Source organism: Capsicum annuum, chromosome 3 (genome assembly GCF_002878395.1).
Source record: "Capsicum annuum cultivar UCD-10X-F1 chromosome 3, UCD10Xv1.1, whole genome shotgun sequence".
Taxonomy (NCBI): Eukaryota; Viridiplantae; Streptophyta; class Magnoliopsida; order Solanales; family Solanaceae; genus Capsicum; species Capsicum annuum.
Genome location: NC_061113.1, coordinates 23,089,298 through 23,100,392, shown reverse-complemented (window position 1 = coordinate 23,100,392; position 11,095 = coordinate 23,089,298). Strand labels below are relative to the sequence as shown.

At 28.6% G+C, this 11,095-nt stretch overlaps 1 protein-coding gene across 2 annotated transcripts in view; it reads left to right on the top strand.

Annotated features, from left to right (window-relative positions):
* The first annotated feature begins 10,583 nt into the window (after positions 1-10,583).
* Positions 10,584-11,095, top strand: part of LOC107864096 (cysteine synthase) — a 6,003-nt gene continuing 5,491 nt past the window's right edge. Inside the window, exon 1 of one of the 2 annotated variants that reach the window (XM_016710358.2) lies at positions 10,584-10,711. The gene's annotated coding sequence lies outside the window, so the exon portion shown is untranslated. The other variant, XM_016710359.2, reaches the window with a different exon arrangement.

Sequence of the window (11,095 nt, the reverse complement as noted above, 5' to 3'; positions counted from 1 at the left end):
ACACCCATTGTAGTCTCACCAAATGGGGTCTGAAGAGGCTAAAGTATACGTAAACCTTATCACTATCTTAGAGATAGCTACAGAGGTTGTTTTTGTTAGACCTCAACTCACGAAAAAAATCCAGCCCAAAGCAATACACACACTCACAAAAAAAAAAAAAAATTAAAAAATTTGAGAAATCATCTTGAACAATAATCTCAACAAATTCATATGACATTCCACTAAGTAAACCTATAAAAATAATGATGAATTTTATTGCATTAAATTAAGCACTCACCACCCGCCCAACTATAGGAACCCTTAAAACTTAAGTAGGTTGGTGGGATTTTTAGTTGACTTGTGGGGTTGTGTACATGAATTCAAACTAATTCATTGGTTAATAAGCTTTTTCATAGTATGAAGAGTACTTATGGGATAGACTGCTAGATAATTTAGAATATATACACACACACATATACATTCTTATTAGTTGTATACATTTCAATACCAATACATGGAGTACTGTATAAGCTTCTTCAGAAAATAAAAATATGGCTTCCTTGTGATAATTATTACAAATGAGCAAGTAAGAGACGTTAATTATTAAGATAGCGAGATATCGAAATGACATGCTACTTCGAAATTTTATGAACCTAGAATGTGGTTTGGTGGACAATGAACCTAAAATGGAGCTCATGGAAGATCTATAGAAATCAAATTTCACTAGAAATGGAAAAGTTTAATGATTCTTTTCATTTATCTCTATGAACAAAATTATTCAATACACGTATAAATATGTATGTATTCGATGAATGCACACCAAATGCTTTGAACATCATTAGTGTCATAAACAAAAAACGAAAACGTATACATATTTTAAAGTTGGATGGAAAATGCTGAAAGTAATATATTACTTTTTGAGAGGAAAACAATTGAATTAGGGAGAAAGTTCAATGTATGAAAAAAAAATTAAAAAAAAAAATGTACTCTATGTTGTCTAACAAATCCAAAAATACTCATATTGCAAAATATAAAAAGAACAGAACAATTGATTTTCTTCGAATAGTCCAATTGTTTGTTAATGGACCTGTTCTTTCTTTATTTTGTTTCTATATTCTTGGATGTATTCCAAGTCGTCGCTAAGCCCTTGGCATTATTGTCTATCTCAATTTATATTGCATAACTAATTAGACATAAAAAATCTTTAAAAAATGAAAACTTTTAAATTGTATAATCTAAAATAAATCTTAAAAAGTTTGTATAGCTACAAATTGTTTCAGCAAAAATAAAAAATAAAATTTTAAATTCAAATTATTACTAATTATAAAAAGTTGATATTTTTTTTATTTAAAACAGATTTAAAAAAAAAGTATATCATATAACATTTCTTTTCTAGAAAAAAAATGAATTTAGGATAAGAATTCTAGAAAAGGACTTAGACTTTCAAACAATTTTGATATTTTTAATTGTTTGGTGAATTGACTTGTTCTGCCAGTCTTGCTCATTCACCATGATACCAAATAAGGAAATGGTGCAATTTTGACCCTTCAGAACCTTCAAGGGCCAATTTGACTGAAACTTCATACTTAATTAAACTAGTAATAATAGTAGTATAACAATAATAATTACCAAGAAATGATGAATAATTTGTTGTAGGATATATATTCGTTTTCTAAAATTATTCAAGATTCTTTTTCCAAAGTTGTTGGCTGCAATCATAACCGGCCGGTCATATTATTTTAAAATATTATCCAATAATTTCATGTCTATTACTACTATTAATAAATATAACAAAGTTATCCATAATTTTATGCCTTTTGTTTTTAGAATAAATATATCTAATAATTTGTGTCTTTTATTTTACAAAGTTTAGTACTAGAAGTTGTTGAATCAAAATTAATGTTACCATCAATAAGATTGCGGTGAGATGATTAAGATTTTTTTATTTTAAATATATGTCTAAGCTTCGATCCTTTGTGAATGAAAAAAGTTTATGATAGGAGGATTCTACAAGGCACAAAATCAAATTTAATCGAACTCCCATACAAGTATTAGACACCAAAAAATTAAAATAGAAAGAAGCTACTCCCACCATTTAGAAATACTTAGTTACTTTTTTCTAATTGAACTTCTACTTTTAATTGTCATTTTTGACGTATAAAGGAAGGACAATTTTTTTTTCTAATTTACCTTTGACATTAATTGTTTATTATCCAAATTAATTTCAAGATTTAATATTAATCATCGGTTAATAGGGTCATTATGATAATATAGTCATGTTAATCATCATTTTCTTAGTGAGTGTATCAAGTCAAAATATGTCAAGTAAAAGTGAATGGGGGAGTAATTTTACTAAGTACTATTTAAATTTGAATTATGGCATTTTCACAACTGAAACTGATCTTGACGGAATATTGAATGCATATTTTAATTACTCTTTTACTAAGATATTTTGTTGTTTTGATTAAGAAATAATCTTGAACGATATGAAATTTTTCAATATTAGGTAGCAAAACAGATGGTCTATCAGAAAAAAGCTATCTATTTTATCTAAAATAGTAATATGAACTGCGTATATTTTATCCTTTTCGGATCCCACTTTGTAGGAATACACTGAGTACATCATTGTTCTTGTAGGTAACACATAAATTTTGTAGAACAAAATTATATTCTTGAGAAATAAAGAGGAATATTAAAAACTTCTGTGATATTTTTTATTCTGTATATGCAATATCTAATCATTCTCTTAATTAAATAATTGAGTTCTAAAATTAAATTCCATTTATACCAAGCGGAATTTATTTTTGAATCCAAGTCACTTTAGACTGTGACAAATCAGAAAGGACACCTCACTATAGACTGAGACAAATGAGAAAGGACACCTTACACTCTAAATATGATTTTTCTAATTATAACTTCAAATATCTTTCAATTCATATACGTGAATAAGTGTTGGCAATACAAGCACGTTTGACTAGCTGATGGTAAAATAAGTGATAAATTTTAAGTGTTAAAAAATATTTTTTAATTGTTGAAAACAATTACATGTATTGTATAAAGATAGCAGAAACTGTCACTAATAAAGAATGAGTGAGTTTGATAAGAATGTGCTAATAATAAGGCTCAATAAATTAGATTTATGTAACGTGATGGTTCATTCGAAGGTCAATGATTCAAGATCAAATACATTGTAGGAAGGGGTTTTAATTAGACTGATTTATTTGAAAGCAATTCTTTTGATTATTCTGAATTTGCAAGCATTTTTTCTTGATAATTTTGAAGTCGATATACATTAATAACCTAGTAATTAAATTTTATTATTCATTACATGAGGATGAAGAGAGGCGACGAAAACTCAATGAACACCGTAAATATTATTGGGCATCCCTTGCCCCAAAATATTTATAATAAGGTTATTGACACTCAATTTCAAACAAAACTTAAGATAAACAAAGTTATCATACTAGGGGATACTCTTCTATCCTATTGGTAAGACATTCTCATTGATAACCTACTTGGAGCACCTATATTATTTTGTTAGAATAATTAAAATATTTTATTTTATAAAAAAATATAATTTTAAAATTATTTATGTAAAGTAAAAATGGAGGAACGATGAGTACACACTGAGAAGTTAGCAGTTTTATCTTGGAAATATATTATGAAAAATAGAAAAAATATGAAGGATAAGATAATAAAATATCTAATCAAAATTAGAAGTTAAAAAACTATAAATTAAGAATGATCAACTTATAAACAATTATATGTGAGCGTTTTGATATTTACCGAAAACATAAATAGGATTAAAAAAACAACAACTCAAAAGTTATTATAAATGTATTTACATTATAGTGAATGTCTATCAAGAATATAGATAAGATCTATCAAGATCTAATAAGATCTATCAAGAATTAGTTAATATCTATCAAGATTTGAAGTATATGTCTTTTAGTCAGAAACTAGCAGGAGTTTCTCCTATAAATAGAGGGATTTTGTTCATTGTATTCTCAATATCTTATGATCTCTCATCTCCTCTATTTACTCTATTCTTTTTCTTTATTCTTAGTTATTTTATAACACGTTATCAGCACGAGACTCTGTCAAATAAGGTGAGATTATAAATCTAAAGGTAATTTCAAGATTAGTGATTCATTATGTTATTTGTCTTTTGCTACTAATAATATAATTATTGTTGGATTTGAGGAAAAATAATTGGTTTGGAACCATTTAAGTTTTAAATTTATTCTTCAAGAACAATATTATCAAAAGGGATGATAATATATTGGGTTTAAGGCTCGTCAATTTATGCCTAAGACCTTTTATATGGGGTAAGACATTGAGTTTGAATCTCAATGCACCATATTGATGATATTATGATGGCTAACGTAAAATAATGTGTTTTTAACGAACAGCTGTGAAATATATCCTATCGAATATGCTCCGTTTCATGAAGTGAATGTGGTAGCAATATATGATAAGTCTGAAAGATGACAATTTACTCCATTCTTGAAGTGAATGTGGTAGCAATATATGATATACTTTGAAAGATATGTATGCCTTAGTGTGCTCCTGAAGCAGCAATATCATGAATGAGGATATAAGCTATCATAATTTGATAGGCTTAAGGCACGATTATATTCCATTCCTGGGGAATGAGAAGCTTATTAATGCAAACGTGCACGTGATTGTGATGGTATCATTTACAATTCACCTCCGAAAGAGTCTGAATAACTGAGAAGAGTTATTTTGAAATCTACTTCTAAAGTAGTAAATCTGAAATTTATTCATGTAAAAGTAAATCTAAAATTTACTAAACCAAAAAGTCACATATCATGGTAAACTTGGAGTTTGCTAGTATAAAAGTTCATAAGTTGACGATTACGACATCCCAAAGATGTGCATATTAAATAGTAAACATATATTGAAGAATTATAAAATTCTTCATGAACTTTGAATGTTGTTTGTTCTCATGATAAGTTGGTTGGACCAACTAATATTGAGATTGGATCCCTTAAAATCTGAAAAGTATAAGAAGTGAATAAGAGTCCGTTCACCTATCATGTGATATTGTTAAAAAGATGCATCAATAAGATAATCACATTGTCAACCTGCAATTTGACATTCATAAAGTTGCTTACTCAATAAAATTGAGATAAAAGCATAATTTTCAGATTGTGTAATCAAGATAATTTATCTTGATGATGATGATTTAGCATTGAACACCTTCGATAAATAGATAAACCGTTACTAATGAGAACAAAGCTTCAATTATTGATATGATATATGATATATTGCATACAATAGCACTTGTTTGCATTAGATTAAAAATTATGATTAATTTCTCCCTCTCAATTGGTTCAAGGTTAGGAATCAACTATTCCATCTAATAATTTTGATGTGCGGTATATGATTAATGAATATATCATGATGCACAAAGATGAATTTCTCAAAAAAAAAATGAAGGATGTATGTTAGTTTTGCTAACACAAGGGGGAGGAAAAAAAAAGATGGAGGATGTATGTTAGTTTTCATAACACAAGGGGGAGATTATAAGCAGCTATGAAATATGTTAGGAATTATCATCAGATCCTCGTGCAAAAGATAATTCGAGTTAAATGCCAAAAGCATCTCATATTAAGTTGTAAGTGCTCCTATTTTGTGTCCCTAAAGGACAAAGTCTCTGCATGCATGAAACGTGGTAGACTAATCGATTCCAAATGAAATAATTGTTGAAAAATAAGGAGCAAATAATCATAATAAGAAGTTAATGTGGTCTTGAAGAGCCTACGACATAACACTTCATGAATCCTTATGAAAGGCTCAGGTACCTGAAAATAATGAAGTGATGAGATCTCAAAATGTTACGTCACATTGTGAACCGATACAAAACGATATATCATTGATGATATCTTTGATACAATATTGACGCAATATTGTGAGAGATTACAAGGATCTAATTCTACATTTATTTAAGCATGCTGACGTAGAAACATTTATCAAGTGACCTGAAAGGATGCATTTTGGTAAGCATAAAACTTATTTGATTTGCAGTCCATACACTTGAAGATGTCACACTTGACATGTTGGATATTGTCACTTGACAATAATCTATATGAAAATTCCTCAAGGATTCAAAATGTTTGAAGCATATAAAGTTTCTGAAAAACTCGTTTATTATCCTTATAAGGGATAAATTGATGATTTGAAAATCATTACAACTCTTGGAGAGTTTTCAAAAGCAATAAAATTATTTACTGAAATGCGAAACATACCGAATTGGATTGGTCCTGGAGTACCATACTTAGTCCAATTAGTGCACTAATGTATCTTGCAAATACTACAAGGCCCGATATTGCCTTTTCAATTAATTTTTTAGCAAGATATAGTTCTGCTCTTATTAGGAGACATCAAAATGAGATCAAACACATGATCTTATTTTATTCTAAAGCTTGTAGTTTAGATCTTGTTGGCTATGCTGATGCTGGGTACTTATCTGGCTCGTATAAAGTTCGATCTCAAACAGGCTATGTGTTTATATGTGGGAGTACTACCACATCTTAGAGATATACAAAGCAGTCTATCTAGCCACCTCATCAAACCATGTTTAGATAATAACTATTCATGTAACAAGCCTAGAATGTGTATGGTTGAGGTCCATGATACATCACATACGAGAATAATATGGTTTGAAATATGACAATATGCCCACAATTTTATATGGAGATAATGCAACATGCATAACACATCTTAAGGGGGGGATTTATAAAAGGAGATAGAACGAAACACACTTCATCAAAGTTTTTCTACATACATGAGCTACAAAAGAATAGTGATATGAATGTGAAACAGATTCGTTCAAGTGACAATGTGGCAGATGTATTCACTAAGTCTCTTCCAATTGCAATTTTCAAGAAGATGGTGCACAAGATCGGGATGCAAAAGTTCATTGATGTTCTCATCAGGGAAGCAAATACGCGTTGTACTTTTTTTCCCTTTCAAGGTTTTATCCCACTGGATTTTACTTGTAAGGTTTTTAATGAGGCAACCTATATGTGTATTGTTAGAGATGTGCACTTTTTTTTCTTCACTAGATTTTTTTCCAGTGAGTTTTTTCTAGTAATGTTTTAACGAGGCACATTATCTATCAATTAGACATTCAAGGGGGAGTGTTATAAATGTATTTACATTATAGTAAATGTCTATCAAGAATATAGATAAGATCTATCAAGATCTAGTTGATATCTATCAGGATTTGAAGTATCTGTCTTTTAGTCAGAAACTAGGAGTATTTTTCCCTATAAATAGAGTGGTTTTGTTCATTGTATTCTCAATCTCTTATGGTCTCTCATCTCCTTAAGAGAAATAACAATTACTTTCTCTATTCTCTCTACTCTTCTTCTTTATTCTTTCTTGTTTTTTAACAAAAGCCATTTAATCAACTTATAAATTTAGGCCTCATATGTTTACACTTAATGGAGGTACGGATCTGAATGATTCAGACTTCATACCATTAAGTGCATTTATTTTTTATCAAGATTTTGACTGATAAGTTTGAATAGGTTTTAATTATTCAGATCAAGAACTAAGTGTTAATCATTAAGAGGTGTTCTAATATTCACTACCACTCTATCCATAATCATCAGTCACCACCACTAACCACCTCTGCCGCCACCATCATTGTCATCCACATTCTAGCCATCAACCACCACTACCACCAACTACCCCGACCATCACAATCAGCATTGTTACTAACCACTATTTTCAGCCGCTGCCATATCTTCCACCTCCATTATTTTAATTATATCGCCGTTATTACCACCATCAACGACAATGTCAATGCCACCAACACCACTACTATTAACGACCACTATCGGCCAATCTCAACTACTAACCAACTCATTTATCACAACTAGCGCCACCACTAATTGCCACTAAAACATCATTAGATTCCACGCATTTTTTTTGCCACCACCACCACCATCATAGTCACCGATGTCGCCACCTCTACCACTGTTTTAACCACCATCATCGTTATAGTATATCTCTATTAATAATTATCTCTACCATCATAGTTAACAAAATCTCCAACAAAACACATTGTCAAATATCATGCATTCATTTTTAAGCTATTACAACCAACACCTCAAACTACTAATATCAACCAACTTTACATCACTACCACCACCACTATCAATCGCTACCATGATAGCAGTCACTATAATACCAAACATTTACCATCACAACATCACCACCAACATTACTAATCACTAACATCAATTATTAGCACCACCACTACCATTACAAACCATCTCCATTATTACTAATAAATATAAATATTTTTTTCAATCAAATAATAATCTTACTATGTTAAATCAAATATTTTTTGGTATATAATTATTTTATATTTAGATTATATTTTTTTATTATATATACAAATAAATAAATTTTATATATTCAGATATTAAAAAATAAATAATCTTAATCATTTAATTTTTAAATATTAAGATAATATTTTAATCATTCAAATAACCATCCAAATTAAAAAACCAAATGCAAGCTTAGTCAAATGACAACTAAATATGAGTTTCTTGTGCCACGTTTAAAAGTATGAAAAAAAAAGCAATAAAGTTGTCCACATTTTGTGTTGGCCTTTTTTTAATACAGTAACAAACTCTTTTATCAGACAAATTTATATTTTTAAAATATGACACAAAGTATATATCACGTTGTAAGAGAACTTATACCCTTATTTGCAACATAATTTAATTTATGAAAAATAAATTATAATTACAAATAAAAATATAAAAATATATAATTTTTTTATTGATAAACGATATGAGTATAAATCTGTTTCTCCCTTGATTTTCTCTATAATTTGAGAACCGTCAATAGCGTATTTTTCAAACATAGGTATCTTTTGAATTTGATATGAATTTCTTTGTAATCGAAGGTCATTAGTGATATATTTATCAAACATAGAATTATTTGAATTTGATCAATATTTGAATTTGATCTCTTAGGATTTGTGGATCTCCTTGATGTATTTGATTATCAAGAAGAAAAGATTTTGATCTCTTTATGAATATCCAATGAATTTTTGAGATATTGGAGATCTTGGAGATGCAGAATATCTGCCTATGAATTTTTGAAATATTGGAGATCTTAGAGATGCAGAATGTTGCCCCTTTATATAGGCATAATTTAGCGTTTAAGTAGAGCAAAAGCTAAGATTAGGATAACTAGAATTTGAATTCTTCTTGTAGAGTGACACTTTTAGATGTCTACAACCCTACAAACATTTTTAAAAAAGGAAAAAAAAATAAAAGTCTTTTCATTTAAAGAAAATACTCAAGTGATAAAAAATAAAAATACAATCCATAAATACAAACAAAATGGCAAGATGCCCAAATTTGCACGATATTTTAAGAACGCTAACATAATTTGAATTATTTTTGTAGAGTGTCACTTTTAGATGTGTACAACCCTACAAAATATTTTAAAAAAATAAAAAAATAAAAGTCATTTCATTCAAAATAAAATACTTAAGTGATAAAAAATAAAATACAATCCATAAATGCAAACAAAATGACAAGATGCCCAAATTTGCACGATATTTCAAGAACTCTAACAAAATTTAAATTCTAGTATCACTTTTAGACGTGTACAACCCTACAAAACATTTTTAGAAAAGAAAAACAAAGTTATTTCATTGAAAGAAAAATACTCAAGTGATAAAAAATAAAAATACAATCCATAAATGCAAATAAAATGGCAAGATGCCCAAATTTGCACGACATTACCACCAGAAAATTAAGTGGAAGGTGATAAAAAGGTCTTTAAATTAAAAATAGTGACAATTTTGACTAGCTAAGCTCAAAACTTCATTAAAACTGTGATTAAATTAATTGAGGTGTAAAATGTAATTCTTTTTTTTTTTTTTTTTAAAGTTTTCCCACTCAAAATTTCAAATTTTAGAGTTTTCCTCCTTTTGTTATCTTTCAATATTTCTTCTTCTTTTTCTTTACCCCATCTTTTTCTTCTTATTTTTTTTTTTCTCTATAGATTTTTCTCTTGTTCCATTTTCTCTTCTTTTTTTTTTCTTTCTCTTTTCATTTCATTCTTCCTTTTTTAATTTTCATGGACTACCTTTATAAAAAAAACAAATTTAAAATTTGAGAAGAAATTTTTTGATTTCTTTTAAAAATCAATGAAGAAATAATTTAACAAATTCAGCAACTACGAGAGTTGCTTCAACAACAGTTGGTTCAACAACTACGAGAATTACTTCAGCAACTACGAAAATTGATTCAACATTTATGAAAGTTGCTTCAGCAACTATGGGAATTGCTGCAACAACTACTATTAGTTGTTGTGTTACAGCAATTATCAAAGTTGCTATAAACAACTGTCGAAGTTGCTGCAGCAACTTATATAAATATAAGATAAAAATCTTTATATAAATAATAAAACTTAAAAATTTTAAAATTAATATCATTAACACTAATTTTAAAATTATCACCTCTACTCGCCTTTTTTTAGTTTTGAAATCACCCTCCGTTAATTTGCCCTATTATAAGGCAAGTCAAACAAAGACAAAATCATTACATTATCGTATAGATAGCAAAAATCAAGAGAGGAGGCGGTTACTATATATATATGAGTTCATTCTCTACTGTCCCCATACATTCTGTACCCATTCATTTGCTCTCTTTCTTGTCTTTGTCAAATCAAGGTAATTTTTTCTTTGCCCTTTATCTATTTTTGCTCTTCATTGCTTTTCTTGATAATTCCTCCTCTTTACATTTTCCAAGATATTGTTTTTTTCTTCTTCTTTCCATTTGATCAGGTTTTGGCTCAAGATTTGTGGTTTTACTTGTAAATATTGAATCATTTTTGAGAATTGGGTTTTTGTTTTTTAGATTTTATGAATTTGGGGAGGATGGATTCTTGGTTTTTTGATGGATTTAAAATGAAATCTTCAATTATTAGTAGTAACTTTAAAGTGATTTTGAGAATTGGGCTTTTTGTACTTTGAGATTGTATGAATTGGAGAGGATGGATTTTTGGTGTTGATTGAATAAAAATGAAATCTTTAATTATTAGTAGTAATTTTAAA